The 27,857-nt window shown below is 39.2% G+C and overlaps 1 protein-coding gene and 1 non-coding gene across 2 annotated transcripts in view; one reads left to right on the top strand and one right to left on the bottom strand.

Moving 5' to 3' along the window:
• The window catches only part of CLCN5 (chloride voltage-gated channel 5), a 218,137-nt gene that overhangs the window by 45,647 nt on the left and 144,633 nt on the right, over positions 1–27,857 (top strand). The gene's annotated exons all lie outside the window — the stretch shown is intronic.
• Positions 9,307–9,413, bottom strand: LOC112322530 (U6 spliceosomal RNA). The gene has a single exon (XR_002976645.1). It is a non-coding gene; the product is annotated as a U6 spliceosomal RNA (small nuclear RNA).

Below are 27,857 nucleotides of genomic sequence, written 5' to 3'. Positions count from 1 at the left end.
TAAAAAACAAGCCTTTTTACTTTGAAAAGTCATACATGCAGAGGATTTTTTAAAGAAATGTACAGAGAAGTCCCATGCACCCTTCCCCTAATGTCTCCCAGGTATAGTACACTATCATAACCAAGATATTGGTTCTGGCCAAGATGGAGGTGTAGGTAGAAACCCTTCACTTCCTCGCACAACCAAAAGGAGGATAACAACTGATCTAAAAGGGATGGGAGAAAAGGCACACAACTGTAATTGAATAACAATACAAAATTAAAATAAAATCAATAAAATCAATAAAATCAATAAACAGCCTAAAGCACCAGAAAATCAAACTGCATGGAACTCTGACAACCAAGGAATTAAAGGAAAAATCAACTGAAACAACCAGACCAGTAAGGCAGTAGACTACGCAGGCTGACTCAGAAAAACCGAGGCGACATGGCAGACCATGGGGGTGGGGCTGGCTGCCGAGCTCATCGGGCTGCACAGGAGGGGCTGTCTTAAGGGGAAAACTGAGACTCAGAGCTGACTATGGGCTATGGCTGGGGTTGCTATGGTGGGAGAAACTCTGAGTCTCACACAAGAGTTCCTTGAAAAGTGCACTGGAGATGAGCAGGCAAGCTGCACTGTTCCCTCTCTGGCCCCTCCCCCACAGGCAGGCAGCGCAGCAAAGAGGGTTGCCCTGACCCAGTGAATACCTAAGGCGCCACCCTCTTACAACCTATCAGCTGTGCCAAGACAAAGAAATATGGACCAAATGAAAGAACAGAGAAAAGCCTCAGAAAGAGAACTAAGTGAGGAGGAGATCGCCAACCTATCTAATGGAGAATTTAAATCCCTGGTAATCAAAATTTTCACACAACTGATTGAGCTTGGTTGAAAAATGAAAAAAACAAATGAAGGATACCCAAAGTGAAATGAAGCAAAATATTCAGGGAACCAACAGTAACAGGAAGGAAACCAGAACTCAAAGCAATGATTTGGAACAAAAAGAAAAAATAAACATTCAGCCAGAAGAAAAGGAAGAAACAATTTAAAAAAGTGAAGAGAGTCTTACAAACCTGTGGGACAACCTGAAACATTCCAATATCCAAATTATAGGGGTACCAGAAGGAGAAGAACAACAGCAAGAAATTGAAAACTTATTTGAACAAATAATGGAGGAAAACTTCCCTAATCTGGTGAAGGAAATAGACTTCCAGGAAGTCCAGGAAGCTCAGAGAGTCCCAAAGAAGTTGGACCCAAAGAGCAACACACCAAGGCACATCATCAAGTTTCCCAAGATTAAAGATAAAGAGAAAATCCTAAAAGCAGCAAGAGGAAAGGAGAGAGTTACCTACAAAGGAATGCCCATTAGACTATCAGCTGATTTCTCAAAAGAAACCTTGCAGACAAGCAGGGGCTGGAAAGAATTATTTGAACTCATGAAAGGCAAGGACCTACATCCAAGATTACTCTATCCAGCAAAGGTTTCATTTAGAATGGAAGGGCAGATAAAGTGCTTCTCAGATAAGGTCAATTTCAAGGAGTTCATCATCAGCAAGCCCTTATTATATGAAATGTTAAAGGGACTTATCTAAGAAAAAGAAGATAAAAATAGGAACAATAAAATGATGACAACAAACTCACAACTATAACAAAGAGGGGGTGGAAACGGGGGAGGGAGGTGGGAAGGCCTGGGGTGGTGGGGTGGGGTGGGGGGGAAAGGCAGAAAACTGTACTTGAACAACAATAAAAATATATAAAAAAATAAATAAAAGTGCACTTTGGCATTAAAAACAAAAACAAAACAAATGAACCTAGTGGAAAAGAAAAACAACGAAAACAAAAACTAAGCAAACAACTAGAACAGGAACAGAATCAGAGAAATGGACATCACACGGAGGGATTTCAGTGGGGAGGGGGAAGGGAGGAATAGGGTGGAAAAGGTGCAGGGAAGAAGAAGCATAATTAGTAGGCATAAAATAGATGGAGAGAGATAAAAAATGGTATAGGAAACAGAGGACTCAAATAACTTATATGTACAGCCCATGGACATGAACTAAGTGCGGGGGGAATGCTGGAGGGTTTGGGGGCAGGTTGGAGGGGGATAAAAGGGAAAAAATTGGGAAAACTGTAATAGCATAATTAATAAAAAAATACCTAAAATCTAAAAAAACCCCTGCAAGATATTGACATTGGGACAATCCATAGAGTTTAAATCACAGTGTGTGTGTGTGTGTGTGTGTAGCTCTATGAAGTTTTATCACATGTGGCTTTGTGTAACCATCATCATGATCAAGATAATTTAAATCTGCCATCACTACAAAACTCCCTAGTTCTTCCCCTTTATAGCCACATCCCTTCCCCCTCTGCATGCCTGCCTCCTTGCAACTGTTTTCCATCTTTATGCTATTTCTTGAAAGTCACACAAAAGGAATCATGCAATTTGTATCCTTTTATATTGGCTTTTTGTTTTACTCATCATAATTTCGCTGAGGTTTATCCATGTAATAGTTCCTTCTAATTGCTGATTAGCATTCCATTAGCATTCTTTTTAAGTATGGCTGTTCAGTCAATGATAAATCAACTTACTTGTATAACAGTGTGGGATATATCTCACTGTCTCATGTGAATGTATTCTATAGGGAAAATGTGTTCAATAACTAAAAAGTCAGTGACAGTGGCATTACCTCAATCTACAAGTCTTACTACCTGATCATTGCTCATAATCATCAGTTTAATATTCCATTGTAATGTTTTTCCATCAAGATCGGCAGCCTTGATTTCTGAGCTGTTTTAGGAATGTCTGGCTTTTGGAAATTGGGCTGTTGTAGTTGGTCTTTCTTTTTCAGAGATTACCAGTAGTGGCTTCTAAATAAGGAATATTGGTTACCTCAATGCCGTGGAATATCCTTGATGTGGGTCCACAGATCCAACTTCATTTTAAACTACTTGCCATTCCCAATATCTCAGCATCTGTTGGGCTCTGATAAACTGCTATTCACGTTTGTGCTACTGTTTCAAATTTGAAAATTATCCTTATCATTTAAGAGGGAATAGAAATAGGAACTAAGTCATCCCACTGTTCTTGCTTGCTCACTTGCTCTCTTTGTCACCTGTTGGCATATACCTTCTACTTAGGGTCAGTAATCTTACCTTGAAAAATCTGAGCTTGCTATAGCTTCATTAATTCCCGTGGCCTACCAGTGTGCTTCCTGTGTAGCTACATTGTTTTCCTTAGTCATTTCTCCTTTTTCCCTCAAGATCATGGGGAATTGATGATCTTATGAGAATTTTCCCCCAAATATCTTTTTCTTAAATTCCTCAAACAATAGTCCATTTAAGAGTCACTGTGGTGTCTTGTAGAAACTTTCATTCCTAATATCTGGGGAATATCTTTGTACCTATCACTTTTTTGTCCTCGGTCATTACCTAATAGTACTTAAGATGACATGGCCATATTTCCTAAAGTTTCTTTCACTTCTACTTTTGTCAATAAGTTCTTCTTTCTTGGTCAAACATAGACAGAGTTGTAGTTCCTCTCACTGCTTCCTCAGCACTCTAAAGGATGAAATTTCCCTTTTGTAAGTTCAGCACAGTCCTTTCCTTTTGATACATATTGTTTCCTGGCAGACACTCCCTTCTCACATCTCCTGCACCTTCCAGAACACCTGTTCTGTGGTTAAGCAATGTCCATATAGTCTCAACCATTGTTCTAGAACTCTTTGCCTTGATGACACTATTTTCTTCACTGCCCTCTTAAATGGAAGCTGCTCATTTCCCCATAATTCCTCAGTCTCAAATCTAGCTTCTGGTGCCAGATTGTTCAACAACTTTCCTTTTCCTTTACTCTTTAATATGCATGCCATAGGATAGGTTTTATGCCATTTATTTATTGGCATAGACCCATCTCTGGGTTACTTACATTCTTTGAGGCCTCTGGCACCCAGCTCAGTATTCTGTGCTATCCTGACTTCTGGCATCATCCTAGACCGTGTCATCAAAATCTCCAGCATAACACTTCCTCTACTTCCAACAATGTGACCTTCATTTTTGCTCAGCTTCAGCAACTTCTTTATATGGGCCACACTCTGGGCCTTGTCACCAGCTGGAACTATTATACTTCTGATATTTCAAACTCTGAAATTCTGCTTTTCAACTAATACCTCTAGCATTCCACATCCCCTATTCCCTTACTCCCACAGAACCTCATTGACCTCATTGACACTTTAAATCCCTTCTCTTGTCTTCCTGATTTCAGTCCTACCCTGCTTCTATGGTCTTTCCCACTCAATCAACCATTTTCCACCCCCACTGAACCCTGCTAGCCATTTGATATTAATTGCCACCAGTATCCTCAATTCCATCATGTCCCTTTTATTCCCCTGCACCTGCCCTGCCAATCCCCAAACCTAGATGGACTTTAGCATCTGTTTTCATCTATCCTGTTCCCAGGCTTCTGAGTAGTACTTGGGAAAATCATCTCACCATGGAGATTATGTCCATGACCAGACTGTGATTTCTGACCACAGCTGGATCCTCAATGGCTGCTCCGTAATGCTTTTTAATACATTCTTGGTTGGTTCCTTTTCCAGTTTCCCACAGCATCTATTCCATTTTCTTAGCATGCCATTCTGGTGCCCCAGTTTAGCCTTCCCTATTCCTATCTCACTTCAGCAGATAATCTAGTTACATACTTCCCTGAAATGACAGAGCCCATTGCCCACAAACTCTCTCTTTCCCTCAAAACATTTATTTTCATGGTTACTTTTATCTTCATTCTTTTTGTATCATCTCTTCCAAGGCTAACCAGTCTTTCTTTTCAACTATCCCCCAATACCTCCTTTAAAGTATTTTAATCTCTTCCGTCTCTCTCTCATATCATTAGTATTTTTCTCAAAGAGTTCTTTTTCTTCTGCCTGAAAACATATCCAAGAATCCCTCTTTCACTTACTTCCTTCAAATCTTCTTTCAATCCTGTCATTCTCACCTACTAATTGGGCATCTTTTTCTTGCATTTTATCTAAAAATTTCTTGAAAGTGCCATCTATACTTCCTCATCTTTGTCTTCAACTCATGAACTCTGGCTTCTGAATGCTTCCCTCTAGTAAAAACTTAACTTTCATAGGTCAGCATTGATTTCAAAATTCAGATTGGGTGTATTGGATATCTTGAGATACAGAATACAGAGAAGGGAAGGAGGATGTGTGTGCGTGTGTGCACACAGAATTGCCCATGCTTGTTTAGAGGGGAAAAGAAATATGATGGAGAGGGTATGGAATTCAATACTATGCCTTTCTTCTGTTTCAGGGAATTTCATTGCATGATCTAACAACACTACTTCTTTCTCTGTGATTTTATTCTCAACTGTTATTCACCATGTTTCCACCATCTCATTTATTGAATTCTATAAGAAAATATCACCTTTTTATTACAAATTATGATAATGATGGTAATGATAGTGGCCACCTTTGGGCTGCTTATTCTGTGTCATAACTGTGATAGATATTTACATGAATTATAAGCTTTAATCTTCAAAACAGCTTAATAAAGTAAGTATTATATTTTAGTACCCATTTTATGAATGGGCCAATGAAGGTTAAGAGAGGGTAAACATCTTAACCAAGATCACATGAAAAGAGGTAACACAGGGAGCCGAACCCTGGTTAGCCTGGCTTTCAACCTCCCCCTAACCACTACACTCTACTTCTTTCTGTGATCTACTGCCAGATGCCATCTCGCTAGCTTTTGATGAAGATAACTGTGAGATCATATTTACTTTCTGGCATTTCAAGTGTCCCAGTGACTTTGTTACTACTACTCTGTTAAATCAGTCTGTGTGGACTTCTGCAGTTCTAGGCATGATTTCTAGCTCTTTTGTTCAGTGTTCTTCTGAAGAGTGGTTGGTATCTCTTTTCCACTATGGTTTTTCTTTCTTTGTCAATTTTTGGTGATTTAAAAAATATTTTTTAACAACTCTCTTTTAACAGTTTCCTTTAAGTCCACATTCATCATGTTAATGAATGTCCAGCAAAATCATTTCTTCTTGGTGTTTGTAAAATTTTCTCCTTCTCTTGTGAGAAGTCTATCATTCTGAGATTTTAAGTGATTGTCCTGAAAAGCACATCCTATTCTTTCACATTATCTAAGTAACAAAATATCCATTTCCCATTATATTCCCTTGTAGTGAAAACTCATGACCTTCAATAGGAAGAAGAGGTGAAAAGCTTCCACATGCCCCTGAAACTTCAGTTTTCTACCTAAACTTTCAAAGTCACTAGATACAGTCCAGGTTATTCTAGGTTGTATAACTTGTTCCCAGATCTAAGCATTTGCAGGACTAAAAATAAACTGGAAGATACAGTAGCATCCATGTTCATTGCATTGAGTTAAGATGTCCAAGACTGGAGAATGTGCTGGGACTGGAACAACAACAACAAAAAAAGGCAGCCCTGCTGTTAACTTTGCTGGGAGGACAGACACACATAGACACAATTGCAGAATTAACAGGAAAAATTGCTTCTTTCATGAAGCAGCTGTAAAGAACCATAGACACTTTCTTTCAGTGAATACTGGTTTCGTGTCAACAATGTCCCAGACTCCCTCTGTTATTCCCAGGTATTACTAGGAAGCACCCAATCCCAGTTTATCCCCAATTCTCTTAATCCTGCCTCTGAATATAACCAATCCAGGACTGATCCCTGCTTTCCTTAGGCCCTCCTCAAAATCATTCAGCAAGAACCCAAAAGATGCTTCCCTTCTCCCTCTAGCTGAGTAGCATCCCATGGTTCCTCTGGAGTGTCCTCTGTTGTGATGAGTGAATACATCTGATTTTGTTGAACTGCAGGCTTGTTCTTGTGGTCTCTAGTTGACTGAACTTTAAATGTCATTCTCACCTTGAGCTTCCCCCAAATAAAAATTAGGCCTATTTAATTATGTTCAAGCCTGGCCCAGTTCCATATTTACTGCCTTAAGAATGAAGAGTCCCATCCCTTTCCTGGCTCATCCCAGGTATTGTGCTAATAACAGATGGATAAGATGCTATCTTAGCCTAGAGTTAATAGCATGAGCTAAAAACCCAGAATTAGAATGATACTAGGGACTTGACATACTTGGGTCATGGTGGTACAAGTGATGCAGACTTAGTGAGCAGCCAGACAGTGATTCCAGATGGAAGTGAATAGTAAAAAAAGTGAGGGACAATCATTGGTTTAAAAAATATTAAGGAGGTGTTTGAGTTGGGGTGAGGTAGAGGGGTGAGAGCAAGTGTTTCTGGGTAGAGAAGGATGACTTGTGTAAAAGGATAGAAGCCAAAACAAACAAGTCATATTTGAACAACTCCTTCCCTTGAGATTGGAGAGGCAAAGAACAAGAAAGTTTTCATCTGTTGATCTTCTCAGTGAAGTATATGGTTTGAGGACTGGGAATCTGATTAGGATTTAAGAAGAGACTATTGCAACAGGTGGCCATTATAGTATCATAAAAATACTCTAGAAAGGAGGAGGAACAGAGCTATTTAGCAGTACCCAGGACAGAGTGGTAACCACTTGGGAGCTTCTTATTTTATTTATTTATTTATTTGAGGTGATTTTGTTTGGTTAATAAAATTATATAGGCTTCAGGTATACAATTTTATAATACATCAACTGTATATTGTATTGTGTGCTCATCACCCTAAGTCAAGCCTCCTATTATCACCATTTATCTCCCCTTTACCCTCTCCTACCTGTCCCCACCCCTTTCCCACCTGTCCCCACCCCTTTCCCTTGAAGGCACTTGCTACCTGTGGAGATGCTGTCAGCTTCTGCTTGTCTGGACCACTCAGAACAGGGAAATACTTATTCCTGTTTCATTGTGATTTTCCATTAGGAAAAAAGCACATTGATTTCCCAACTTAGAAGGTATCTCAGGACAAATATTACAAACCAGGTCAGTATCCCCCTCAGAATAGGGGATGGCAGGTGAATTCCATGTCAGAGTTACTCTAAAGATCTGTGCTGTTTCCTCATGAGGCCATTTAGAATACAGTTCATGTTCTTCCTGTTTGTAGACCATTAAGTCTGTCTTTTTTCTTGTTATCACCAAAACGTGCTAAGGAATGTCTGTACTGCATCATCATTTTGACTGAAACCAAAGCCTTAATTCTGCTGTATTGCATAAACTAGCACCTTTCTTATCTCTAGCAACTTCATTGAAGTTGGTTAACTGGTTAGGTGGTAACTCTACCTCTTCTGAGCCCTTTATTTCCTATTTGGATGTGAAGCATGTTGCATTTTTAACTCTGGCTATAAAAATAACAATATTTTGTTTGTTGGTTTACTTTTTTCATTAGATTCCACATAGAAGTGAGATCATACGGTATTTGTCTTTCTCTGACTGGCTTATTTCACTTAGTAGAATAATCTCCAGGGAGAGAAATGGTGTGGGGGGCAGATGAGGGTGGGCAAACGGGATTAATAGGGACAGAAAGATACTTTGCTGTGGGCAATGGGTCCATGATGCAGTGTGCAGGTAATGTTTTGTTGAGTTGTACACTTGAAACCTGTATGGTTTTGGGAACCAGTGTCACCCCAATAAATTCAATTAAAAATAACAATATTAAGTGTGGTAAATTTGCTTTTGTCTGGAAGAATATTTGTTCAGCAAGCACTTATTGAGCACCAACTATACCAGAAAATGCCAAATGATGTTTTGAATAATTGAGCTGTTTTGTTGAATTAGAGCAGCAAACTAATTACAAGGTATGTTCTTTGGAAAAAGCTGTCACAGGAGGAGTATGTGAGAGATTACTTCTTGAAAAGAAACTCAATTCTATCCAGTTTTAAGTAAAGTCAGTGTATTTTAGGAAAAAGTGTGCCTTGAGACTGACTTTTGTCAATTACAGCTTTAATGAACAAGTAGCAATTTAGTGGCAGGCTTTGTTCTAAGCACCTTACAAATAATAACTTATTAATCCTCTCACAACCTATGAGGTGGATACAATTTTCACCCCATTTTATAGATGAAGAAACTGAGTCATATGGAAGTTTAGTACCTTGCCTGAGGTTATAAGGCTATTAAGTCATGATGTTGGGATATGAATACAGGCAGCTTGTTTCCACACTCTGTGCTACCTGTATTAAGCTATAAATAGGTTTTTTCTGAAGAACCTGAAAGGTTAATTTGCTTAAATGGATTTATCATGCCCCATGAAATCCTGCTTATGCTATTGATGTGTTTTTCTAACTTCTTTATCCCTGTGTAAGGATGGTTTTCTACCCAACTGTAATCCATATTGTGATAAATTCTGAATTAATGGTATATATTTTTAAAATTTTGGGTTTTTTGCTGTTTTTTAAAAATATGGAATGCTTCACGAATTTAAGTGTCATCCTTGCGCAGGGGCCATGCTAATCTTCTCTGTATCATTCCAAGTTTAGTATTTGTGCTGCCAAAGTGAGTACTTTTATGCTGTTTAAAAAAAATACTTACTACGTGCCAGGCACTTGTCTCCAAGGCTAATTCTTTTAGCCATCACACTGTTCAGGTCCATAAGCCTCTCTTCCATTGCTCCCTCAAGAGGAGATTTCTACAGACCCAACATGGGATGACTTTATTCTGCCTTTATTAGTGAGTAAGTCTCCTAACTTAAGGGAAAAACCATTCTTGAACTATGTCACTATGTACAATGACTGAAAATTGTGCCACTACAACAAAATATACTCAGCAGCAGGATTGAAACAGATTCTTCAACAGTCTTGTATTTCTTGTTCCACTTGGAAGATGAACACACAGGGTCATACTCCTCACCTTAACACCAGAAACATCAATGTTACAAAGGGACTGATGGATCTGCTTGGGATTGCTTTAATGATTTGTGAGGTTTGATTTGTCCTTGAGAACATGTGTTTTTTATCTTTTTTAAAAAGTCTGCTTTAAAAAAAGGAAACAAAATATAACTAGAGACATTGAAGTTAAGAACAATCTAACAATGGGCAGGGGGGAGTGGGGAGGGGACAGTGAGGAGAGGGGATTACAGGAACTACTATAAAGGACACATGGACAAAATCAAGGGGAAGGGTGGAGGTGGGGGAGGGAGGGGGGTTCAACTGGGGTGGGGTGGAGGGATGGGGAGAAAAGGCACACAACTGTAATTGAATAACAATAAAAAATTAAAATTAAAAAAGTCTGCTTTACTGACACATAATTATATACAATAAATGGCACATATTTAAAGTGTACAGTGTGGTAAGTTTTGTGATGTTTTCGAATATGTATCCACCTGTGAAACCATCATCATAATCAAGATAATGAAACCATCCATTACCCTCAAAAGTTTCTTCTTGGTCCTTTGTTAATTCTTTCCTTCAGCCAGCCCCCCCACACCCACTCCATTGGCTTTCTATCACTATGTTAATTTGCATTTCCTAGTATTTTATGTAAATGGATCATGCAGTATGTAGTCTCCTTTATTTAGCTTCTTTTGTTCAGCATAATTATTTTGAGATTTATCAATGTTATGCATATAAATAGTTCATTGGCTTTTTTAAAGCCTGTTGTATGGACATACCACAATTTATTTATCTATTCACTTGCTGATAGACATTGGAGTTATTTTCAGTTTTTAGCTACTATGAATAATGCTGCTATGAATGTTTGTGAGCAAATCTTTTATCTGTATGGACAGGCTTTCATTTCTTTTGGGTAAATAGCCAAGATAGGAATGACTGAATCATACAGTAGATGTATATTTAACTTTTTAAGAATGTGACAACCTGTTATCTAAAGTGGTTGCTGATGGGAATGTAAAATGGTAGAATCAATGAGTTTGCCTTGCTCCACATCCTTGCCTGTAGTTGATAAGATTGAATTTAATTTTAGCCATTCTACTAGATATATAGGTATATCTTATTGTAACTTTAGGTTACCTCTTATTTTTAACTTGTGTCATTATATTTAAAGTAAATTTTTATAAGTAGCATATAGCACATAGGTTTTTGCTTTTTAAATCCCATGTATAGATTTCAGGCTTTAATTGGTTTGTTTATACTCTTTACATTTAAAAACAGTTTATTTAGATATAGTTTACATACTATACAGTTCACCTATTTAAAGTACACAATTTAATGGTTTTATTATATTCAGAGTTGTGCCAACAGTTACCACAATCTAATTTTAAAACATTTTCATCACCCAGAAAGAAACCCAGTATCCATTACCAGTCAATCTCACTCCCTCACCCCCACCCCAGACCACTAATCTACTTCCTGATTCTGGAAATTTTCTTTAAATTAAATCATATTATATGTGATATTTCGTGACTGACTTCTTCAACATAATGTTTTCAAAGTTCATCCATATTGTAGCATGTAAAAGTACTTCATTTTTTGGTTTAATAATATTTTATTGTGTAGATATGCCATATTTTGTTCATCAGTTGATGGACTTTTAGGTTGCTTCCACTTTTTGGCTATTATAAATGATGCTACTATGAACATTCACACATAAGTTTTTGAGTGGCTAAATATCTTCACTTCTCTTGGCTATATACTGAGGAGTTAAATTGTTGGGTCATATTGTAACTCTGTGTTTAATATTTTGAGAAGCTGCCAAGCTTTTTTTTCTAAAGCAGCTGCATCACTTTACATTCCCAGCAGCAATGTATGAAGGTTCCAATTTCTCCACATTCTTTTCAGCATGTGTTATTGTTTCTCATGGGATGCCTTTCAATTTATTTAGGTCTTATTTAGTTTGTTTTAGGAATGTTTTGGAGATTTAGAGTACAAATTTTGTATGTTTGTTAAATTTATTCCTAAGTATTTTATTATTTTTGATGGTATTATAAGCACAACTGTTTTCTTAATTTTCAGATTGTTTGTTAGTAGTATATAAAAATGCTATTGATTTTTGTATATTGACCTTATGTCCTGCAGCCTTGCTGAACTCATTTATTAGTTCTAATTGTTTTTTTAAAGTTAATTCCTTAGGATTTTGTGTATACATGATCATGTCATCTGTATTTACAGATAGTTTTACTACTTACTTTCCAATTTGGATGCCTTTTATTTATTTGTCCAGCCCAATTGCCCTGGCTAGAACTTCCAGTACTGTATTGAATAGAGGCTGTGAGACTGTACATGTCATTTCTTTTTCTGATTTTAGGGGGAAAGCATTCATCCTGTCATCATGACGTTATGATATTAGCTATGATGTTAGCTCTGAGTTTTTCATCATTTGTCCTTAATTAGGGTGAGGGAGTTCTCTTCTATTCCTATTTATTGATGGTTTTATCATAAAAGGGTGTTACAGCCTCTGCCTTAGGAGTGAACTGGGGTTAGGGTGATCAGGGCCCGGTCAGTATTCTTATCCTGCTGAGCCTGGAGTAGTTTCTGCCCTACAAGTGGGAGCTGGGTAAAAGAAGGTCTAATTGGCTGTGTCTGATTGAAATACAACTTATGTAACACAGGGTGAGGGATGAAAAACACTAGCAACCTGCCCCTCCTGGGGTAAAACTGTAGCCCCAGACTAGGAGTTCGGAAGGGAAGAAGCCCTCATCTTCTCAGGGTAGAGCCTCTGTAACACAGAGGTGGGGGAGGGTGGTAAGGAAGCAGGTCATGGCCAGTGCCAGAGACTTTCTCTAGAGTCAGACAATTTCTCTTTAGTTGAAGGCAGCAGTCTTCAGAGTAAGATACACAAGATAATCTACTAGGATGTGGAAAGAAAATAATTGGGGAAACCTTTTTTTTTTGCTGTTTCTCTAGCTGTTCTTTTATTCTCTGTATCTTCTATTCCTTTTTAAAAGTTTTATTAAGTTATACTTCACATATCACCAACTCACCCCCTTAAAGTGCACAATTCAGTGGTTTTATGTATATTCTCACTATATTCAGAACATTTGTGTCCTACCAAAATGAAACTACTTGCCCATTAGTAATCACTACCCCCTGCCCCACCCAATTCCAGGAAACCACTAATGTACTATCTCTATAGATTTCCTATTGTAAACCTATCATTTAAACAGAATTATATACTATGTGGTCTGTTGTGTCTGGCCTCTTTCACTCAGCATTTTTTCAAGGTTCATCCATGTCCTAGCATACAACAGTACTTCATTCCCTTTTATAGCTTAATAATATTTCATTGTATGCGTATACCACATTTTGTTTATGCGTTCACCAGTTGAATATTAGGGTCGTTTCCACATGTTTGCTATTGTGAATAATGTAGCTATGAACATTTGTGTACAAGTTTTTTTGGTGGATGTGTATTTTCATTTTTCTTGGATATTACTATATTCCTTGACTAGCATAAATGTTATGTGTTAAATTTTGACAGAAAGACAATAGAAGAGTTAATGTGGCTGTTCTAGGGGATTGAATTATATTTCTTTTTTGGCTTTCCATGCTGTTTCTCTCACTCTGTCCCATTTTATTGATCTTCCTATTTAGCTCTTTTCTTGTCTTTCTGACTGCTTTTTACTACTGCCAGGGATGCTGTGAGGGGAAAGGAAATATTTTTTGAGTAACATTGAGGTGCTAAGTACTTCACATTTTAACCTCACAACAACCTTCTTAAGGTTGGTGCTGTTAAACCCATTTAAAGATGAGGAATCTAAAGCTCTGGGGGTGTATATAATTATTTATTTATTTTATTTTTTATTGTTATTCAATTACAGTTGTGTGCCTTTTCTCCCCATCCCTCCACCCCACCCCAGCCGAACCCACCTCCCTCCCCCACCTCCACCCTCCCCCTTGATTTTGTCCATGTGTCCTTTATAGTAGTTCCTGTAAACCCCTCTCCTCACTGTCCCCTCCCCACTCCCCCCTGGCTATTGTTAGATTGTTCTTAACTTCAATGTCTCTGGTTATATTTTGTTTGCTTTTTTCTCTTGTTGATTATGTTCTAGTTAAAGGTGAGATCATATGGAACTGGAGAGCATTATGCTAAATGAAATAAGCCAGACAGTGAGGGACAAATACTGTATGTAATTATTTAAAATCACCTTGCAATTCAGAGGCAGAAGTGAGATGAGCCTATTCTATTTGATTTCAGTGCCTATGCTTTTTCCATAGACTGTCTCCCAGGTGAAGTATTTGAGATTCAGAGGACACGTCTTGCTTCTCACTGGAGACACCAAGATGGATGTATGGAGTGAGAAAAAAGGATAAATGAAAGATGATGCCAAGATTTTGATGTGACTATGTGAATAGGGATATGGGTGAAGTGGAGGGGGTGGTAGGTGAATACAGGAGTAGAACCGAGTTTGGGAAAGGAGGGTGTTGTTCAGTGTTCAGTTTGGCACAAATGAAGTTTGAGGGCATCAATTCATTGGACTGATATTTGAGTGGCTTGCTTGTGCCAGGTACAGTGCTATATGCTGGAGATTTGGTGAATAAGAAAGCCATGGTTTCCTTCCCTAATGGAGCTTGTGGGATTAGTTGGACAGACAGAAAAAAGAACAATCATAATCAAGTGTAATGGATGTCATAATTAGAAGAGGGGAGAAAGATTTAATTTGTGTCTGGAGAAAGTGATTCTATCAGGCTCTGAGGTTAGTAGAAGTTCAAAATGGCTACAGCTTAAGGTACAAATGGGGGAAGGACATAGAATTGCTAGAGATGGATATAGAAGATAAAAAGATTAAAGAATTGATAATATTGTTCCCCTCCTCTTCTCCTTTCCTGTAAGGGAAAACAGATGATTGCCTGCAGCCACATGGAACAACTGGTAGTTCCCTGATTGTCCAGCTTTGTTGCCCCCAAGCCTTTGAACTCTGCTGTGGAGTTCTCTTCCCTCATCTCTTTTGTCTAGCCAACTTCTGCTCATCTTTATCATCATCTTTCAGGAAGCCTGCTGAGACCTTCCTGTTCCAGGTCGCCACAGTTTCCTGGGCCTACTGACCACAGTTTCTTCTATTAATTGTCAGTGCCCTAAGAGCAGGGACATGTTCATCAACCTGAGTAGTCCCCAGAGTGCCTGAAACATAGTAGGATGGAGGCATGGATGAATTAAACAAAAATACCACATGTGAGAAAAATCTGCATCTTATGAACAAGAGGAGGAGGCTTAATCACTTCATAGCGAAGGAGTTTGCTTGTCAGTCTAACTCGGTGGTTCTTAATTAGGAGTGATTTTCACTCTCCTCCACCCCCAACATTTGGCAATGTCTGGAGACATTTTTTAGTTGTCACATTTGGCAGCAGGGGTGGGGGCAGGTGGCTCCTGGCATCTAGTAGAGGTTAAGGATGCTCTTAAACATCCTATTATGCACAAGACAGCCCCCCTCACAACAAAGAATTATCCAGCCTCAAATATCAGTAGTGTTGGGGTTGAGAAATCTCATTCTAATCTAGTTCAGCTCTTCTTATTTGAAACCAAAACAGTGGTTTTCAAAGTGTGAGCAACACCCCACTCCCTCCCCTGACAGTAGCAGCATCACCTGGAACTGTTAGAAAAGCCAATTCTAGGGTCTCACCCCAAAGCCACTGAAGGAAAAACTCTGGGGATTAGACCCAGTACTGTTTGAGCAAGCCCTCCAGGGGATTGTGATGCAAGCTGAACTTTGAGGACCACTTCTAAAGTCAAAAAGCTGGTTGGTAACAGAGCCAGCACCAGAACCCCAAAAGAAACCAGAGTGGGAGAGGTCAAGGAATAATGCCAGAAAAATCCACAAGAAAGTGATGGTTTCCAGAGTGGAAGTGGTCTTGGGTATCAGATATTCTTGAAGAGTTGCTAAAAAGGAAAACAGATGAAGGGAGGTAAGACTGCTGCTAATAGTTAAGACTCCTGCAGTGGTGGGAGGTAAGCATAAAGTTGTTAAGAAGAGAAGGGTTTGAGTAGGGGGGACCTGAAAGCTTTTAGTTTGCAATTATCTATGCAAAATAACTGCTTTTTTATATTTATATTTAGTGTTAGGCTTATGGAACTAACTTGCTAGTATTCTCATCCCTCTCACACAGCAGCTCTTATTCTTTTTGTGGTTTCTTCCTTTGAAGGAGGGACAGGCTTTGTCTATGTACATAACTTTTTTTTTTTACAGTGGAGTGTTCTGCTATGACAATAAGTAAAAAGGTGTTTTTAAAGGTTATGCCAGAGCAGTAGGCAGCATTTTGCTACAGCAGCAAAGGTAAACTTGATTCCATTGTCAGTTTGTTCTGCTTGGGGGCAGGGTGGTTTGGTGGTATTTGAGGTCCTAGGGAAAGCTAGGGAGATGTATTTAAGCTAATTTTGGCTGTCTGGGAAGAAAACATTAAAAATTCCAACTTCGGGATCCATTTTCGGGAAGATGGCGGCAACATAGTTGGGAGCGGAATCCACTTCCCCTCAGCGCCAGGGAAATACCTAGCTGATCTGAGGAGCAGAGCGAACAGCCAACAGTACTCCAGCATATACGAAGATTAGAGACCAAAGATAGAGGACATTGAAAGATCTGACGGTAAGAAGAGTGCTCAAGGACAATAAGGTCCCCGGGAACCGGGACCGCGCGGTACAAGGGCTGCAGAGGCGCCAGCCCTGGCACAGGGGCTGCTGCAGGAGTCCTGGGAGAGGGCCAGGCTGCGCTGTGAGCAGCCAGGTGCTTGATTGGACCAGGGGGGCTTGAAAAGGAGGAATTTCTCAAAAAGAAAAAGAAAATAGAGACACTCAGGGGCTAGTTAGAGAACTCTCGGTGGTGGCCGAGGCCCCTGGCGCCCCTCCCCCCTCCGCCCCTGGACTGCGAACGCGGAACGCGGGATAAGCAGCACCAGCGCTCACCTGAGGTCCGGTTGCGCGGGGTCGCGTGTGCTCGCAGATTAGCGAACGGGGCCCATACATGAAACCCCGGAGGGGCGCCCACACCTGAAACCTCCAAGATCTTTTGGAGCAGAGACTAGCTGCTCCACCCACAGACCCAAAACCTCGGAACCGAGTACCGCGTGATTTGGTCCCAGGGCGGCCCCGCCCACCCGAGAGTCTCAAGCCCCGGGCGGCTGGATCGGGCCCCCAAGCGTAGGGCGGGCTGCGCGCTCACCAAGCGTAGGGCCGGCTGGATGCGCACTTCCCAAGCACAAAGGGGCTGGCGAGAGTCGTAACACCAAGGCGGCTGAACCAGCAGCCTGCAGCGCGCCAGCCTCCCTAGCCTGGGCGGCTGGATTGGTCGGCCGGCTGCGCGCTCAGAGCCCAAATAACGTCACAAACCCGAAGCGGCTGGATTCCCCAGCTGCGCGCGCACGCGTCCGGAGCCAAAGCGGCTGGAACGGCCACTCGAGAGTCCCAAGAACAAAGCTGCTCGAGTGGCTGATCAACGGCCTGATTGCCTGCCAGGGACCACACCTACAAAACAGTGAAGAGTGTGACCCAGGAAGGAAGAAAAGTGAAACCAATCCTTCCAACCACCCCCTCCCGTTGCACAGACAGGACAACAGCAGAAATAACCTGAACGGTTTAAAGCCAACAGAAGATTTTTTTTTTTCCCCTCTTTTTTTTTTTTTCTTTTTCCTTTCCCCCTGAACTCCTTCTTCCTCTCTCTCTCTTTTTTTTCTTTCATTCCTTCTTCCTCCCATCCTTTACCATTTTTATGTCTTCTTCCTGCCTTCTTTTATCTATTTCTATGTTTTAATTTTTGTTAAAATTCCTTCTTATCTTGCCTCCGATCTTTCTTTAATCCTTCTTCCCTCCTTCCTTCCTTTCCTCCTTTCCTATTTCCTTTTTCCCTCCTTCCCATCTTTGGTTTTTTGTTTGTTTGTTTGTTTGTTTGTTTGTTTTTTCCTTTTCTTTCTCCCCCCCTTTCTATTTTTCCCACAGGTGCGACAACAAAACCTGGAGTGCTGAAAAGACTAGAGTTAGACCGTGTTAAACACATAAACGTCAGCTCAAGACCAGTGAGCACAGGAGAGTAAGGAGACAGCACCACCGAATCCCATTGGCATTCTACCATAGAAGTTCATATCATAAACCCAGGGATTCAGAACAAAGCAATTTAAGAAGCAGAGGCCAACAAGAAGAGCCTCACAAACAATGGGAAGACAAAGAAACAATTCCCAAATGAAAGGAAAGGAGGAAGTCTCAGAAAGAATACTAACCGAAAAAGAGGCAAGTCAACTATCAGATACTGAGTTCAAAGCAATGGTCATCAGGAAGCTCACTGAGCTCTCTGAGCTCAAAGAGAACTACCAGAAACTACAAGGAAACTACAATGAACTCACTGCAAACTATATCAACATGAAAAAGGAAATAGAAAATATCAACAAGAGCCAAGCGGAAATGAAGAATACAATTTCTGAATTGAAGAACACAGTAGAAGGAATTAAAAGCAGACTTGATGAAGCAGAGGATCGGATCAGCGAGCTGGAGGACAAAGTAGAAAAAAACACCCAGAAGGAGCAAGAAAAGGAAAAGAGGCTCAGAAAGAATGAAGAGGCAATAAGGGAAATGCAGGACAACATGAAACGTAACAATATCCGTATAATAGGAATACCAGAAGGAGAAGAAGAAGAGCAAGGGATAGAAAACCTGTTTGAAAAAGTAATGATGGAAAATTTCCCTAATCTGAGGAGAGAAAAAGTCACCCAAATCCAGGAATCACAGAGAGTCCCAAACAAGAGGAACCCAAAGAGACCCACTGCAAGACACATCATAATTAAAATGGCAAATTTCCAAGACAAAGAGAGGATCTTAAAGGCAGCAAGGGAGAAAAAGGAAGTAACATACAAGGGAGCCCCAATAAGGTTAGCAACTGACTTCTCAAAGGAAACGCTCCAAGCCAGAAGAGAATGGCAAAAAATATTCCAAGTAATGAGAACCAGAGGCCTCCAACCAAGACTACTTTACCCAGCAAGGCTCTCAATCAAGATAGAAGACCAAATAAAGAGTTTCCCAGACAAAAGAAGTCTAAAAGAATACAGCTCCACCAAACCAGCTCTGCAAGAGATGCTAAAGGGACTGCTTTAAGGAAAGGAAGGAAAAGAGAAAGACAGAGGAACACAGGTAGGAAAAAATGGCAATGAATAACTACCTATCGATAATAACCTTAAATGTAAATGGATTAAATGCTCCAATCAAAAGACATAGAACAGCTGAATGGATAAGAAAACATGACCCACACATATGCTGCCTACAAGAAACCCATCTCAGGACAAAAGACTTACACAGACTGAAAGTGAAGGGCTGGAAACAAATTTTCCAAGCAAACGGACAGGAAAAAAAAGCAGGGGTAGCAATACTCATATCAGACAAAATAGACTTCCAAAGAAGGGCCATAAAGAGAGACCCAGAAGGTCACTTCATAATACTCAAAGGAAGAATCCACCAAGAAGACATAAACATTATAAATATATATGCACCCAACATAGGAGCACCCAAATACATAAAGAAAATCTTGGAGGATTTCAAGAAAGATATTGACAGCAACACAATTATAGTAGGGGATTTTAACACCCCACTATCAAAAATGGACAGGTCTTCCAAACAAAAGATTAACAAAGATATTGTGTCACTTAACAATACCCTAGAGGAAATGGACTTAACTGATATATATAGAGCTTTTCATCCCAAAGAAGCAAAATACACATTCTTTTCAAGTGTCCATGGAACTTTTTCAAAGATAGACCACATGATAGGACACAAAGCAACCCTCAACAAATTCAAGAAAATTGAAATCATATCAAGCATCTTCTCTGACCACAAGGGTCTGAAACTAGAAACCAACCCCAAGGGTAAAAACCCAAAACACTCAACATCATGGAGACTGAATAGCATGCTATTAAACAATGAATGGGTCAAGAACGAGATTAGGGAAGAAATCAAAAACTTCCTGGAAACAAATGAAAACGAACTCACAACAACCCAAAACCTATGGGACACAGCAAAGGCAGTCCTGAGAGGGAAGTTCATAGCAATACAGGCCTACCTTAAGAAGTTAGAAACAGTTCACACAAACAACCTAACCCTACGCCTACAAGAACTGGAGGAACAACAACAAAGACAGCCCAGAGCAAGCAGAAGGAAGGAAATAACCAAGATCAGAGCAGAACTAAATGACATAGAGACTAAAAGCACAATTGTAAGGATCAATGAATCCAGAAGCTGGTTCTTTGAAAAGATAAACAAAATCGACAAGCCTTTAAGTAGGCTTATCAAGAAGAAAAGAGAGAGGATCCAAATAAACAGAATTAGAAATGAAAGTGGAGAGATTACAACTGATACCACAGAAATACAAAGGATCGTAAGAAATTACTATGAAGACCTATATGCTAAGAAATTTGAAAACCTAGATGAAATGGACACATTTCTAGAAAAATATAATCTTCCAAAACTGAATGAAGAAGAAGCAGAAAACCTGAACAGACCAATATCAGCAAAGGAAATTGAAGCAGTCATCAAGAAACTCCCATCACACAAAAGCCCTGGACCAGATGGTTTCACAGGAGATTTCTACAAAGCATTTAAGGAAGAACTAACCCCTATCCTTCACAGACTATTCGAAAAAATCCAAACTGATGGAAGACTCCCAAACTCTTTTTATGAAGCCAACATCATCCTAATCCCAAAACCAGATAAAGACACAACGAAGAAAGAAAACTTCAGGCCAATATCGCTGATGAACATAGACGCTAAAATTCTCAACAAAATATTAGCAAACCGCATCCAGCAATATATTAAAAAGATCATCCACCATGACCAAGTGGGATTCATCCCAGGGATGCAAGGATGGTACAATATTCGCAAATCAATAAACATAATACATCACATCAACAACAGCAAAGACAAAAATCACATGATCATATCAATAGATGCGGAAAAAGCATTTGATAAGATACAGCACCCATTTCTGATAAAAACACTCAGCAAAGTGGGAATAAAGGGAGCAGTCCTCAACATAATTAAGGCCATATATGAGAGACCTACAGCCAACATCACATTCAATGGACAAAAACTTAGAGCTTTCCCACTAAGATCAGGAACAAGACAAGGATGCCCTCTCTCACCACTCCTATTCAACATAGTATTGGAAGTCCTAGCCACAGCAATCAGACAAGAAAAAGCAATAAAAGGCATCCAAATTGGAAAGGAGGAAATGAAACTGTCACTGTTTGCAGACGACATGATAGTGTACATGGAAAACCCTATAGACTCCACTCAAAAACTACTCGACCTAATAAATGAATTTGGCAAAATAGCTGGATACAGAGTCAATACCCAGAAATCAAAGGCATTCCTGTACACCAACAACGAAACTGCAGAAACACAAATCAGGAAAAAAATCCCATTCGATATAGCAACAAGAAAAATAAAGTACCTAGGTATAAACCTAACCAAGGAGGTAAAAGACCTGTACTCAGAAAACTACACAACACTGAAGAAAGAAATTAAGGAAGATACAAACAAATGGAAGCATGTACCATGTTCATGGATTGGAAGAATTAACATCATCAAAATGGCCATACTACCCAAAGCAATTTATAGATTCAATGCAATCCCTATTAGAGTACCCATGACATATTTCACAGATATAGAACAAACATTTCAGAAATTAATATGGAACCATAAACGACCTCGAATAGCAGCAGCAATTTTGAGAAAGAAGGACAAAGCAGGAGGTATCACAATCCCTGATATCAAACTGTATTACAAGGCCACGGTAATCAAAACAGCCTGGTACTGGCATAAAAACAGGCTCATAGACCAATGGAACAGAATAGAGAGCCCAGAAATAAACTCAAATCTATACGATCAATTAATATTTGACAAAGGAGGCAGGAGCATAAAATTGAGCAAAAACAGTCTCTTCAACAGATGGTGTTGGGAGATCTGGACAGCTACGTGCAAAAAAATGAAACTCGATCACCAACTTACGCCATACACAAAAATAAACTCAAGATGGATAAAAGACTTAAATATAAGTTGTAACACCATAAAAGTCCTTGAGGAAAACATTGGCAGGAAAATCTCAGACATTCCACGCAGCAACATCCTCACAGACACATCCCCTAAAGCAAGGGACATAAAGGAAAGAATAAACAAATGGGACCTCATCAAAATAAAAAGCTTCTGCATGGCTAAAGAAAACAGCACCAAATTACAAAGAGAACCAACAATATGGGAAAGCATATTTGCCAATGATACCTCAGACAAGGGCCTGATCTCCAAAATATATAAAGAACTCACACGACTCCACTCCAGGAAGACAAACAACCCAATTAAAAAATGGGCAAAGGACTTGAACAGACACTTCTCCAAGGAAGACATACAGAAGGCCCAGAGACATATGAAAAGATGCTCAGCATCACTAGCCATCAGAGAGATGCAAATTAAAACCACAATGAGGTATCATCTCACACCAGTCAGAATGGCCAACATAAACAAATCCACAAACAAATATTGGAGAGGATGCGGAGAAAAGGGAACCCTCGTGCACTGTTGGTGGGAATGCAGACTGGTTAGGCCACTGTGGAAAACAATATGGAATTTCCTCAGAAAACTAAAAATGGAACTGCCCTTTGACCCAGCAATTCCGCTGCTGGGATTATACCCTAAGAACACTGAAACACCAATCCAAAAGAATCTGTGCACCCCAATGTTCATAGCAGCACAATTTACAATAGCCAAATACTGGAAGCAACCGAAGTGCCCATCAGCAAACGAGTGGATCCAAAAACTATGGTATATTTACACAATGGAATTCTACGCAGCAGAGAGAAAGAAGGAGCTTATACCCTTTGCAACAGCATGGATGAAACTGGAGAGCATTATGCTAAGTGAAATAAGCCAGGAAGTGAGGGACAAATACCATATGATCTCACCTTTAACTGGAACATAAGCAATAGAAGGAAAAAGCAAACAAAATATAACCAGAGACATTGAAGTTAAGAACAATGTAACAATAGCAAGGGCGGGGGTGGGGGGGTGGGGGCGGGGACAGTGGGTAGAGGGGATTACAGGAACTACTATAAAGGACACATGAACAAATCCAAGGGGGAGGGTGGAGAGCGGGGAGGGAAGTGGGTTCACCTGGGGTGGGGTGAAGGGATGGGGGAAAAGGCATACAACTGTAATTAAATAACAATAAATAAATTAAAAAAAAAATCAAAAAAAAAAAATTCCAACTTCGGGACAGAAATTGTTCTTAAGTATCATTAAGCAAGCCAAGGATATTGATAAGACAATGAGAGAGAAAAGGACTCCTTTAAGGAAAAAGAATTCCCTTTATTTTATTTGGATTGGACAGTTTCCTAAAAATGCTTTTTATTGAGTGGAGGTGGAGGGAGAAAAGGATTTTAGAGCATTGTCTGTTTTGGGGGAGGGAGAGTCAAAATAGGAGCTGGGGTTAGGGATTTGTTTCACTAACAGATTAAGTATGTTAGGGAAATGTTCCTTAACATGGAAAAAATATATATCATATATCATATATATGTTATTTATATATAAAAACACATATATATTTAAAATGGTTGTTTGCATAGAATAGTTTTTTCTCTTAAAAGTTTTATGAATATACAGGGGTGGGCAAAAGTAGGTTTATAGTTGTGAGTATGTGAAACACAAAATTTATTACTATTTTTACTGTTTTAATTTTATTTATTTTTAATTGTTTTTTTATTGTTTTTCAAGTGTCTCCATTTCCCCCCCACTTCCCCCACCCCACCATCTCCACCTCCCACCCTCAATCCTACCCCTCTTTGGTGTTGTCTATGTTTCCTTTATACATGTTCCTGAAAACCCCTCCCCCTTTTACCACCTTTATCCCCTCCCACCTCCCCTCTACTTTCAGGGATCATTTCTATAGTTTGTTACAAAATTTATTCTTATAATTTATTTATTATTGTATTATTATTATTATTAACCTACTTTTGCCCACCCCTGTGTGTATTAGGCACACTGCAGTGAATCCTTAAGCATACTTCACAAGTCAGGGAAATTAATGGTGGTATCCCCAGTTTATAGATGGGGAAATTGAGGCTCAAAGAAGTGAAATGGTATGGCCAGAGGCAGACAGCAAATAAGTGTTGGATCTAGAATTCTAAACCCTGGTATGTTTTTCCACAAGTCTACTATAATTTCCACACTAACATAGTTGCCATAGTGATCAGTTTCCTAGAGGTATCTGAGATGCCTTTATACCTCCTTTTATTAAAGTCAGTACCCAAGGTTGTATAAGCACCACAAGGGAACTTTACAAAATATTTCAAAATTTGTGTGTCCAGACTCTCCCCAAAAGCATCTATGGAAGGAGACTTAAAAAAAAAAAAAAAAAAAACCGAACCACCTCCCCCATTTCCTTGTAGCTCCTCTTCTTTCCCAGAAGCCAGGCTACATAAAAGCTGATTTTAGTGTGTGGAGCAGGTGGTGAGCAGGGTTGGGCCATCCAGCCCCAAGCTGATTCAGCTGTGATGGTGACAGCTGCTCTTCTCCACTTGCCCATAACTAGCTGATCTCAATCACCTGGAAGAGGGACAGGGAACAGAAGGGTCTTTTGTGTCCATGGACAACTGGTGTCAAGCTTTCTGGGTTCAACTTTTATCTCTGTTGCAAACCAACAGTGTGATCTTGGATAAGCTGATCCTTTAAATTTCCCAGAGGACAGAATAAAACACTGGTTAAGCGTAGGAACTTTGAGCATTTTTTCATATGTCTGTTGGACAATTTGATGTCCTTTTCAAAAATGCCCATTTTTAAATAGGGTTGTTTGGTTTTTGTTATTAAATTGACTGAGTTCTTAATCTAACAATAGTCAGGGGGGAGTGGGGAGGGGACAGTGAGGAGAGGGGATTACAGGAACTACTATAAAGGACACACAGACAAAATCAAGGGGAAGGGTGGAGGTGGGGGAGGGAGGTGGGTTCGGCTGGGGTGGGGTGGAGGGATGGGGAGAAAAGGCATACAACTGTAATTGAATAACAATAAAAATAAAATAAATTGAGTTATTTACATATTTTGGATATTAACCCTTTTATTTGATATGTGGTTTGAAAAATTTTTCCTCCCATTCTGTAGGTTATCTTTTTATTTTGTTAATTGTTTCTTTTGCTGTACAGAAGATTTCGTTTGAGGTAGTCCCATTTGTTGATTTTTACTTTTGTTGTTTGTGCTTTTGGCGTAATGTTCAAGAAATCATTGCCAAGATCAATGTCTATGAGCTTTTCCCCTACTTTTTCTTCTAGGAGTTTTATGGTGTCAGAATTTATGTTTAGTCTTTTATCCATTTTGAGTTAATTTTTGTGAGTGGTGTAAGATGGAGGTCCAATTCCATCATTCTGCATATGTTTCCTCAGTTTTCTCAGCACCATTTATTGAAGAGACTATCCTTCCTCCATTGGGTGTTCTTGACTCCCTTGCACAACATCACTAGTCATCAGGGAAATGCAAATCAAACCCACAGTGAGATATTATCTCACACCTGTTAAAATAGCTATCATCAAGGAAACAAGAGACAAGTGCTAGTGAGGATATGCTGAAAAGGGAACCAGTATACAATAAGTCCTCACTTAACATCATCGATAGGTTCTGTGACTTTAAGCAAAAAGACCTATAGTGAAACCAATTTTACCATAGGCTAATTGATATAAACCAGAGTTAAGTTTCTATGGCATCTCATTAAGATAATGAAATGACATTGAACAAAATGAAGTTATTTGTGGACTTGCTGTACATTATTGGTGGGAAGGTAAATTGGTCCAACCACTTTACCATATGGAGGTTCCTTGAAAAAAATTAAAAATAGATCTACCACTAAAAATAGATCTATCATTGGAACCCGGTATGGATTCCACTTGTGGGTATGTGCCCAAAGGAAATGAAAACAGGATTTCAACAAGATATATGCACTCTCATGTATATCACAACATTATTTACAATAGTCAAGATATAGAAACAACCCAAATGCTCATTAATGGATGAATGAAAAAAATGTGGTATACACACACAAGGCCGTATTTATTCAGCCATGAGAAAGGATGATATCCTTTCATTTGTGAAATGGATGGATCTTGAGTACATTATGCTAAGCAAGATAAAAGTTGGATGGAGAAACACAAGTACTACATGATATCACTTATATGTGGAATCTAAAAAAGTTAAACCTGTAAAAAAAACAGTAAAGTGGTGGTTACTAGGCATGGGGGGGGGTGGTTGGGTAAGAGTGATGGTGTTTAAGGGTATAGACCTGTAACAAGTAGTAATGAATATAGACAATAATATTGTACTATAATTATGTAATATGATAAATATCGCTATATCAGCAATCATATTAAAACATATAAATATATCAAACTAACATGTTTTACACCTTAAACTTACACAATATTACATGTCAAAATTATTCAGTGAAAAAGTGTTGGGACTTTGAGATCTGAGGAAACTGGGATTAAGTTTCTAGTTCTACCACTTTTACCAACTGTACACCCAGGGTTAACTTCATGGTTGTGCGACCCGTACAGTCCCCAGGCCCGGGTACTCTGAAAGATGTTATGTTAGGTTTAATTCTCTGCTTTCTCCATCTCGAAATTCTTTTTTTCCTTTTTTATTGAATCTATTGGGGTGACATTGGTTATCAAAATTTTACAGATTTCAAGTTCACAATTCTACAACACATCATCTGTACACTGTATTGTGTGTTCACCACCCCAAGTCAGGTTTCCATTCATCATCATTTGAACTTCTTAATAATTTTTGAACAAGGGACCCCACATTTGCATTTTGCACTAGTCAGGGGTGTCCAGCCTTTTGGCCTCTCTGTGCCACACTGGAAGAAGAATTGTCTTGGGACACACATTAAATACATTGTGACACATAATCACAAAAATAATCTCATAGTGTTTTAAGTAAATTTATGATTTTGTGTTGGACTTTGTTCATAACCATCCTGAGCCACATGAGGCCTGTGAGCTGCATGTTGGACACCCCTATACTAGGCCCTGAAAATTACATAGCTTGTCCTATGTTACCTTTGGGAAATTACTTAACTACTTGGAGTACTGAGGCCTATACAGAGGACATACATAAAGCACTTACTTGAAGGTGCCGAGTATGTGCCCGGTAGGTGTTAGCCATCCTTAACAACATACTGGGCTTCTGTTTCTTCATCTGTAAAATAAAAGTGCTAGATTAGAGGATGTCTAAGATTTCCTCTACAATATATACTATACCTATAACTTGCCTAGCTAAATAGGAAAGCGCTCTGAACAACATAAGGGGTACTATTTAAACTTAAGGATTTATTTTCTTTCTTTATGGTTCAGGTCTTTTTTAAATGTGTCCATGTTAATTTTCCCTGCTTGTGGCCTCTACCTGAAAATCTTGAAATCTCTTTTGAAAATTCATAAATAATGATGTTAATCCTTATTTAAGTCTGCCTTTTCAGTTATAAGATGTATAAGGTCTGAGGATCTAATGTATAACAAGGTGACCCGAGTTGATAACACTGTGTTTTATAATTGAAATTTGCTAAGACAGTAAAGCTGAAATGTTCTCACAAAAGTATATATTGGAGAAGTGTCTGTTCAAGTCCTTTGCCCATTTTTCAATTGGGTTGTTTGTCTTCCTGGAGTGGAGTCATGTGAGTTCTTTATATATTTTGGAGATCAGGCCCTTGTCTGAGGTATCATTAGCAAATATGTTTTCCCATACTGTTGGTTCTCTTTGTAATTTGGTGCTGTTTTCTTTATCCATGCAGAAGCTTTTTATTTTGATGAGGTCCCACTTGTTTATTCTTTCCTTTATGTCCCTTGCTTTAGGGGATATGTCTGTGAGGATGTTGCTGCATGGAATGTCTGAGATTTTCCTGCCAATGTTTTCCTCGAGGACTTTTATGGTGTTACAACTTATATTTAAGTCTTTTATCCATCTTGAGTTTATTTTTGTGTATGGCGTAAGTTGGTGATCGAGTTTCATTTTTTTGCACGTAGCTGTCCAGATCTGCCAACACCATCTGTTGA

This window comes from Desmodus rotundus, chromosome X (genome assembly GCF_022682495.2).
Source record: "Desmodus rotundus isolate HL8 chromosome X, HLdesRot8A.1, whole genome shotgun sequence".
In the NCBI taxonomy this organism is placed as follows: Eukaryota; Metazoa; Chordata; class Mammalia; order Chiroptera; family Phyllostomidae; genus Desmodus; species Desmodus rotundus.
This window is presented reverse-complemented; position numbering and strand designations above follow the sequence as displayed.